We start from the raw sequence: 10,366 nt of genomic DNA on the forward strand, positions 1-10,366 counted from the left end.
TTGATTGTTCTTATAAGATCAAAAACTCTGAGGACCACTTTGCAGAAGAGTAAGGTTGTTGTTTAACCCTAGGTCAGACCTGATCAAGCAAACCTATGATCAAAGGTATTCCAGTGTTGATCATGTATTTTAATATTTGGCTGCTATTACTACTAGGTCAAGCAAGCAGGTATTGCATGAGGCAGAAGTTATTGTGCATAGATTCTCAGTATGTTGTAGGGTATACTATGCCAACCACATTACAGATGATAATCACTTACCTCTTTGTTAGTATTTTGGCAAAAATAATAAACTGCCAAGTTTCAACAGTTATGAGACAAATTGTTATGATGATTCCCTTGATCACATCCTTTCTTAGTAGTGCCACCACTCCCCAGGTCATAAAATAAAGAATTCCTCTGATCTGCTACCTGTAGACATATGCCAAAACAGCAGTGAACAAGTTTGGCTTATATGTATAAAGTTGGCAGAGAAGATCATTCAAACCAGATTATTTGCCTTTCACACATCCACTTACCACCATCTATATATTTCAGCACTGTTGTTGGTTTTTCACAGCACTTTGTACCTTTCACCAAGAACCATGGTGAGCCATTTAGATAGGCACTAAAATCCACTATCTCTAGTCCATTACACATTCTGAACAGTTGGGCAAAGTACCACTGGAAAGCTACAAATACATCTGTCTCTTCTACCCAGGCCAATCAAATACCTTTCATTCTCTTGTGTCTAAGAGTACATGTCTGAGGTTTGACAATGTAACTCTTGTGACTCAGTTTTAAAGAAGTGCTTGGGGTCAATTCTCCCCACTAGATCATTGGGCAAAATGCCTTTCCTAATCACCTCCTTTTTTTTCAGTAGTTGCCCCCTCTAATTTATTTTTCTTTATCACTACTTGTTCATTAAATCCTATCCTTCAGAGTACCCCACCACTGATTGTTGACAATTGTCCCAGTCAATTACCACTTAATTCACTAATCCAGATGCTTTTAACTCTGCAATGGGAATAATGTATTCATCTTCCAGTGGCTGGGTTCCTGTCTATGAGTCCTATTTATCTTGATCATGCAAGTCACATATTTTTCTGTATAGACAATTGAAAATGTAAATCCAACACTGTCTTTATTGGCTGATCTAACAAATTATCTAAATACAATATGGTGCTCTATGTTTACACTGGTACATTTAGGAGATCCAGTTGTCAGATAGTTGTAACTGAGCAGGTTTATGAGGCATTTACAGGCACAGGTCACATATTTTTGTAGGAAGATTATAATCAATTACATAGACCTCAGAACATTTATTAACTCTGGAAGGGTGAAAGCAAAGTTGACCTTGCAGGAACTGAACCCAGTACTTGGTGGGTATTTTACTGATCTCAGAAAGATGAAAGGCAAAATCAACTCCACTTTGAATTTAGATTATAAAGGTATATATTTAAATACTACAAAATATTTGTGACACTCTACAGATTCATCCGATAACAATGTCTGGCATAAATGCACAAATTTAGAGGGCAAGGCATAACCAATTAAATCAACCCACAATAGGACTGTGATGGAATGTTACTACAAAAGTGAGCCTGCCAAAATATGATGCAGGAAAAGGATGTATAAAATATGAATAGAAAAAGATGTTTCCTGTTCTAGAATAAAGATTTCTAGACAGAAAACTTTAATTATGAAAAGACAAGTGATTATCCAAGTTGGAGATGAGGAAATCAAACAAGAAATAGTAAAGAAACCAACAAATCCTCAGGAAAGAAATCATAGCCAGCATGAAAACAAATTTTATTTAAGGGAGGAAAGGAGCTTACTACAACGGCTAAGTGAGATACAAACAAATGAAAGAAAGTGACTAGCAGATTTGAGAAGAATTGAAAGGGAAAATCATTGTAAAATAGCAAAGAAGCTGGACAAGCTGGTAATGAAAGTCTATGTTGAAAATATAACAGATCTAAACAGCCTCATATTTTGTGCAGCTTCTATTGCTGTAGAAATTCTTGGTGTTACAGGTCAAGGAAGAGCAAAAGACAAAGACTCATGGGGAAAATGAAGACTTGAGCATCAAGTTGAATAACTCAATGGACATCCTGGAAGGATAAATGCAATGACTGCAAAGAAAAAGGTGAAAGAAAGATGTAGAAATGGATGCCAAATAAAGTACAACATAAGACACAGAGGATAACTGGCAGTTAAGAGTTAAGGAAAATTAAGGCAGTATCATGTACTGTAAAAAACTGCATGCCAACAAAGAATAAGCCAATAATCAGTAGAACAGGCTCTTCAGAAACATTGACAGGAAATTTCCCCAACAAATAACATCAGGAGAATGATGTGTCATATGCTGAAGCAGCAAGGAACTTTTGGCTAGATATTTGAAGCAAGGAGGTTCAACGTAACAGGGAAGTGGACTGGTTGCAGAAATTTAAAAATGAAATGGATAATAGATCAAAATAAGAAAATATAATTATTATCAATGAGAAAGTGAAAAAGATATTTAAGAAATTGGTAAGTCCATGATCCAGATGATGTTTAAGGATTCTGGTTCTAAAATCTCTCAAGCATGTATAGCCCGAAACAACATTTCTTATAGACTATATAGAAAATGGAACACCAACATAGATGACAAAAGGAAAGACAGTGTGAATTACAGGATAAAGATAAGGGAGGGGAAGTCGATAATTATAAGCCTATTACATGCTTACCATCATTCTGGAAAATATTTACTAACCTTGTAGCTGATGAATTGTATACCTTTCTGGAGATAGAGAATTGATTACCAGAGAGGCAGAAAGAAGTCAAAGGGAACTGATGATCTGTTGTGTATTGATACCATGGCATTAAGGCATACATGTGAAAGAAAAACTTGGCTGTTGATTGGATAGACTACAAGGAAGTCTACAACAAGGTTCTATACTGTTCATTCTTGGAATACCTCAGAGAACACTGCAGTTTAGAGAAGCTGAAAGATTAAATCTACTGATATAAAATTACCACAAATTGATACCATTAGGTTGCTGAGAAATAACGAGGGATACAGGTACCTGGGTGTTCTGCATGATGATAGAGTAATAGAAAGAGAAATGAGAGAGAATGTCTCCAAAGACTATAAGAGGAGGTTTAGTAATGTGTGTGATACAAAACTAAACGAAGGGAATATTATCAAAATAAGAATACATGGGCCATGCCTGTATTAAGATACCATTTCAAGTTTACCTCAAGACCATACTGTTTCACCAAGCACCAGTACAAATGCAAACATTTGTTATCATGATGCCTTTTATGGTCTCTCTGTGTGAGCATTTTACAGATACTTATATGATAGGGTAGAGTTTCTACATAGTCTGCATTTGTCTCAGGTAACCACAATATAGCTAACAAGGAGTATGAAAAAAAAACTGATAGATATTTGGAGTACCAAATGGAAATCTCAAGAATATGAAACATTCAAACTATAGTCATGCTACTAGTAGTTGGAGCTCTTGGCTCCATTCCTAATAAATTTGCAACAAACATCAATGAGCTAATTATAATATCTAATGTTATTGCTTTACAAAAATTGACATTATTTGGAATTGGCAATATCCTGTAAAAAGTACTCTTTGTTTGAGGTCATATGGCTTGATTGAGAGTATCTAGTTGGTACCCAGCCAAAACCTGAAGTTGTACAAAAGGAATAATAACCTTTCTAACTGAGGCACATGGCCAGCAATTTTGACCATAATACTTCAACGATACTTTATTTTATTATAAATTGTGGAGGTACATGGCTTAGTGTTAGATTGTTGGACTCGTGATCATAAGATTGTAGTTTCGATTCCTGGACTGGGTGATGCATTGTATTCTTGAGCAAAACACTTCAATTCATGTTGCTCCAGTCCACTCAGCTGTAGAAATCAATACCACTAGTGGAGGCATGTTGCTTAGTGCTTAGGGTGTTGGATTGTGGCTTCGATCTCTGGACCAGGCAATTCATTGTGTCCTTGAGCAAAGGACTTCATTTCACATTGCTCCAGTATCCTCAGCTGTAAAAATGAGTTTAGTCTGGGGAGGGATGGGCTCTGCAGTGCCCCAACGACCCCCAAAGGGTTAAGGGACTTGTCAACTTTATTTTATTAATTCTAAGAGGATGAAAGTCAAAACTAACCTTGTCAGGATTTGAATTTAGAACATAAAGTGCAGAAACAAATCCCACAAGGCATTTTTCCAATGCTATAAAGATTTGGTCAAACCATTGCACTTTTTCTAAGATAGGCACAAGATCAGAAATTCGATTGGAGGGAAACAATCAATTATAACATCCCTGGAAAGATGAAAGGCAAAGTTGACTTCAGTAGAATTTGAACTCATACTGCAAAGAACTGGAAAGAAATAGAAGACATCTATTGAATGCTTGAATGATTTTGCCAAACCTCTTCTTGTATAAAACAAATAATTATTATCATTTCTAGCATAGAAACAAGGCCACAATTAGTGGAGAAGGTGGTTACTTGATGAAATCAATTCTAGCGCTTAACTAGTACTTTATTTTATTGATTCTGGAAGGATGACCAACAAATGTGACCTCTGTGAGATTTGAACATAAAATGTTGAGTTGAAACAAATGTTTCTAGATATTTGTTTGATAATCTAATGATTCTGCCCCCATTTTCTCTATCTTTGTAAATGAACAATCGGGTGCATTTATTTTAATGGCCTACCAATGTATACAGTGCATTTCTCTGCCCTAGGTGTCAGGAAGACACTCGGCAAGAAATGGAAACAGAATTGAAAGATGATAAATAACAATATTATTATTATTATTATTATTATTATTATTATTATTATTATTATTATTATTATTATTATTATTATTATTAATAATAATAATAATAATAATAATGATAATAAGACCAAGCAATAACCCATCAGTGGCTGAGAAGTTCAGGATTGAAAGCAGAGACTGAAGGTTTCATATATTGGTGGCACAAGATCAAAGCTTGCTTTCCAAAAATTACCAGGCTAACATTCTTCAAAACAGTTCTGACCCTAAATGCAAATTCTGCAACTCATTTGATGAAACAAGAGACCATCTCATCTTGAGATGTCCTGTGCTGACACCAAACAAATGCAAAAATTGCAACGAAAGGGTAAAACAGTATTTACATTGGAAAATATGTAAACACTACAAAATCAGCACTCTTGCTCACTGGTATGAACATCATCTTGAGCCAGTCATTGAAGATAAAAAATGTTACTATCCTCTGGGATTTTCCAGTCAACACTGACAGAACGGTAGGGCTAACTGACCAGACATAATTATTAAAGACTGTGAAGAAAATACTTGTAGACTAAAAGATGTAGGTGTTCCCACTGATGAAAATATATCTGTAAAGAAATTTGACAAATTAAGTAAACATAAGGACCTGGAAATTGAAATACAAAGGATGTGGCATCATAAAACAAGAACTGTTCTTGTTATTGTAGGTGCCTTAGGTATGATAAAAAAGGGGTGTCAGAACTATCTAGATAAGATCCCAGGAGAAGCATGTCTCAGAGAAATCCAAAGGATTGTGCTGACAAATACTGCCCACATCCTTTAAAAAAAACCTATCCATGTAAATGTTTGTGTCGTATTACATGAGATATTTTGCTACTGCCCCTGCTACTTGCCCTCCCCAAACTTTCAGTCATACTGTAACATCTCTTAACCTTCACTTGCCCTAGGATGCTGGGTATATCTTGGCAAGTGACTGTAACAAACATGCAGATTAATACCAAATAATAATAATAATAATAATAATAATAATAATAATAATAATAATATGATGCAGTACCAAGCAGTGGCTCTCATGGCTTTTGATCTTAACTGATTGGAAGTGTTATCATGTACATTGTTTTGTCTTGGTATAAAAGATGGGCTACAGCAAATATTCTGCTCAATACCACAGATTTGCTTGTCAGTTGTTTGACCTTAACTAGTTGGGCATGTCCCATCCCTGATCATGAACATAAGTAGTGGGGGAGCATTATAGCCATGTGTTGAGAGGAATTCTTTGGGGTTTGATGAAACAAGAGACCATCTCATCTTGGGATGTCCTGTGCTGCCACCAAATGAATGCAAAAATTGCCACATGGGTGTTTCATTCAACATCCTTAAACAACCCTTAATTAAGGACCTTTTGAGAAGGATGGGCTACTCAACCTGAAAAAAGTTCTAACTGGGCCCTACCTGCAAGGTCATGTGCTGTTTATCTTGATATGAGATCACTATGTAGCTCACATATGGTTGTAATGCATATGTTTGGTGTACCCTTGTCAGACAGGTAGTCATGATGGGTATATTGGGTTTGTATAATTATACTCCATCAAAGTGCATGCTATTAAAGTGTCACTTTGATGGCATGCACTGCTCTTTCACTCAATAATAATAATAATAGTAATAATAATAATAATAATAATAATAATAATAATAATAATAATAATCCTTTCTACTGTAGGCACAAGGCCTGAAATTTTGGGGAGGGAGTAAATCGATTACATCAACTCCAGTACTTGACCGGTACTTCATTTATCGACCCTGAAAGGATGAAAAGCAAAGTCGGCCTTGGCGGAATTTGAACTCAGAATGTAGCGACAGGCAAAATACCGCTTAGCATTTTGCCTGGTGTGCTAACAATTTTACCAGCTCACCACCTTAATAATAATAATAATAATAATAATAATAATAATAATAATAATAATAATAATAATAATAATAATAATGATGATGATGATGATGATGATGATGATGATGATGATGATGATGATGATGATGATGATGATAATCCTTCCTACTAAAGGTATGAGGCCTGAAATTTTGGAGGAGAAACTAGTCAATTACATTGACCCCAGTGTTTCACTGGTACTTAATTTATCGATCCCAAAAGGATCAAAGGCAAAGTCGACCTCAACAGAATTTGAACTCAGAAGGTAGCGACAGGTGAAATACTACTAAAAAGAAGAAAAAGTAATCTGAAGGGATGCACTGAGGCATTGATATGCAGCATCCAGGAACAAGCTCTGAGAACTAACTACATCAAGTTCCAAATAGATAAGAGCAGTGAATAGCCCCCTTGTAGGATGTGTGACAGCAGAAATAAAACAATCTTACATATTGTGAGTGAGTGTAGCAACCTGACTCGAAAGCACTACAAAAGGAAACACGATAATGTGGCTAAATTTATTCGCTGGAGTCTATGTAAATAGTACAGCTTGGACATTGCACAGAAATGGTACAAACATGAACCAGAAGTCACTGAGAACAAGGAATATAAGATACTGTAGGATTTTACAATCCAATGTGACTCCCTAATCAATGCTTGGAGACCAGATATTGTTGTGGTAGATAAAGGAGAAAAGCAAACCAAGATTAAAGATATTGCAATACCTGGGGATGTGCACACAAATGACAAAGAACTAGAAAAGATGGAAAAGTGCAGACTATTAAAATTACAAGTATGTGGACTATAAGGAGAGTGTCTGTCATTCCAGTAGTTGTAGGGGCAATTAGAGCATTAGCAACCAAGTTCAAGAAATATGTCAGAGAAATCAGAATTGACATGAGAGCAGAGCAAGCCCCAAAAAGTGTTCTGTTGGGGGAAGCTAGGATTTTGAGATTGGTACTTTGGTGTTGAATTTCTTCCGTGATAATTTACAACCAATTATCAAAGATTATAATGTGTGGAAAGAGACCCTGTGAGACCTCTGACAGTAGGCTGCTGTCTGCTCTCACAGAATCAACCTGAGCAAACAAGACTGAGTGCTCTGAGAAGTAAAACAACAACAGCAACAACAATAGTAATAATGTGGAACAAAATCCTGAGCTTGGTTAGAAAAAGACTAATTAAAAAAGAAACAAATAGCCTTATTGTAATAGCCCATGATCAAGCGATAAAAACAAACAACTTGAGGCAAAATAGGGAGAATGTGTCAGAAAAATGTAGTCTGTAGAACTTGGAATGAGACAGTGACACACATTGTTGCAGAATGTCCCAAGTTGGCACAGGAAGTATATAAGAAATGGAGGTATGATCAAGAAGTTTTACCAGAAATGGGGATTTGAAGCTGGAGACATATGGTATGATCATTGGGTCAAAAGAGCACTGGAGTCAGAGAAATGTAAGATTTTGTAAGACTTTCCTATTCAAATGGACAAGAAGCTAGAAAATAATAGACCAGACATAGCAATAATAGAGTGAAGTTGCTTACTAATTGATCCATCATGTCCATTTGATGAAAAAGAAAAGAAAAAAGACAGAAAAAAAAAACAATCCCTTAAGATTTGAAATTGCAAGAATTTGAAGTATGAAAGCTGTAATTGTACCTATAATAAATGGTACATTAGAACTGTAAAGATATAGACAAATGGTCAAAGGAGATTGGAAAAGAATGTCCAGTAGAGCTTTCTACAGAAAGTTAGGGACAGGAAAGATTATCAGGAGGGTTCTAAGCACTTGAAAAACCATTGAAAACTTGTGGATACCAAAGGTTACAGTTAGTAATCTGCTACCGACATAAATCCTACCAGGAATAAGATGACACTTAAGTCAACTCAAAAATAATAGTAATAATGAGCAGAATTGACAACACTACCGAAAGCAACAAATGCAGAATATATGGTGAGAGGAGTGAAACGGTATGGCACATTGTTAGCAAATGCCTGAATGTAATTACAAAAGGTGACATGACAATGTGGCAAGAATGATCCATTGAGAGCTCTGTGGAAATCACAGCCTACAAAAAGCAAAGACGTGGTATGAACAAACCTCAGAAGGAGTCTCTGAGAATGAAGATTGCAAAATTCTGTGGGATGCTATGATTCAATGCGTTTACCTGACCAGACATCGGAAACTGGACATTGTTGTGATTAATAAAAAAGAAAGAACTTGCAGGATAATCAACATAACATGCCCTGGTTAGAACGGGATCAAAGAGAAAGAAGAAAACTGAACAACTATGATAATTTGAAATGGGAAATATGAAAGTTGTGGTCAATGAGGAGAGTAGACATGATACCAATAGTAACTGGTAGTATCAACACTCAACTACCAGCATGGCTCAAAAAGATGGTACAAATGTAAAGATAAAACACCTACAAAAATCAGCATTGCAGGGTTCTTGAAGCAAGTGTGAGCTTAGTCACTTTCCACCATACCCTGCAAAGTAAGCTGTGAGTTTTCATCAAATAATAATAATAATAATAATAATAATAATAATAATAATAATGATAATAATAAATGCCAGGATGCAGTACCAGGCAGTGGCTCTCATGGCTTCTAATTTTAACTGATTGGAAGTGTTATCATGTACATTGTTTTGTCTTGGTATAAAAATGGGCTACAGAAAATATTCTGCTCAATGACACAGATTTGCCTGTCAGTTGTTTGACCTTAACTAGTTGAGCATGTCCCATAGTGACTGACAATATGTGCATTTCTGATCATGAGCAGAAGTAGTGGAGGAGCATCATAGCCATGTGTTGAGAGGAATTCTTTGGGATTTGAATAATTCACCTCTGGAAACATGGATGTTTTGTTCATCATCCTTAAACAAACCTTATTGAGGGACCTTTTGAGTGGGGTGGGCTTCTCAACCTGAAGAAAATTCTAACTGGGCCCCGCCTACAAGGTCATGTGTTGCTTATCTTGTCACACACATATGGTTGTGATGCATGTGCCTGGTGTGCTCTTATCAGATGGGTAGTCAAGATGGGTATACTGGGCTTCGTATGATTGTACTCCAGTATCACTTTGATGGCATGCACCTGCTCTCTCACTCAATAATAATAATAATAATAATAATAATAATTTTGACTGATAAATGGCATGGAAAACCTCTCAATGGCAAATACCCAAAGAAAGCGAATAATGCAGATGTTGACAAAGCCCTTACCCATCAATGGCTAATGGCCTCTGGCTTGAAATCAGAAACAGAGTGGTTTATCATAGCAGCACAAGATCAATGCTTACCTACAAGGAACTACCAGGCCAACATATCAAAGAACAGCAGCTCCCCATTCTGTTGTATATGCCAACAACAAAATGAGACCATCGATCATGTTGTCTCCATGTGCAGTCTGCTTGCGTCTACAGAGTATCTCAACAGGCATGATTGAGCTGCACAATATATTCACTGGGTAATATGCAAAAGCATGGACTTGCCCTATGATAAAAATTGGTGGGAACACAAACCACCCCTGTATTTGAAAATGATCACATCGCACTGCTCTGGAACTTCACCATTCAAACTGACAGAAAGATAGACGAAAATAGGTCAGACATCATACTGAAAGACTTCAGACAAAAATCATGCCTCCTCATTGATATGACTGTCCAAATCGATAT

The sequence above is a fragment of the Octopus bimaculoides genome, chromosome 11 (assembly GCF_001194135.2).
Source record: "Octopus bimaculoides isolate UCB-OBI-ISO-001 chromosome 11, ASM119413v2, whole genome shotgun sequence".
Lineage (NCBI taxonomy): Eukaryota > Metazoa > Mollusca > Cephalopoda > Octopoda > Octopodidae > Octopus > Octopus bimaculoides.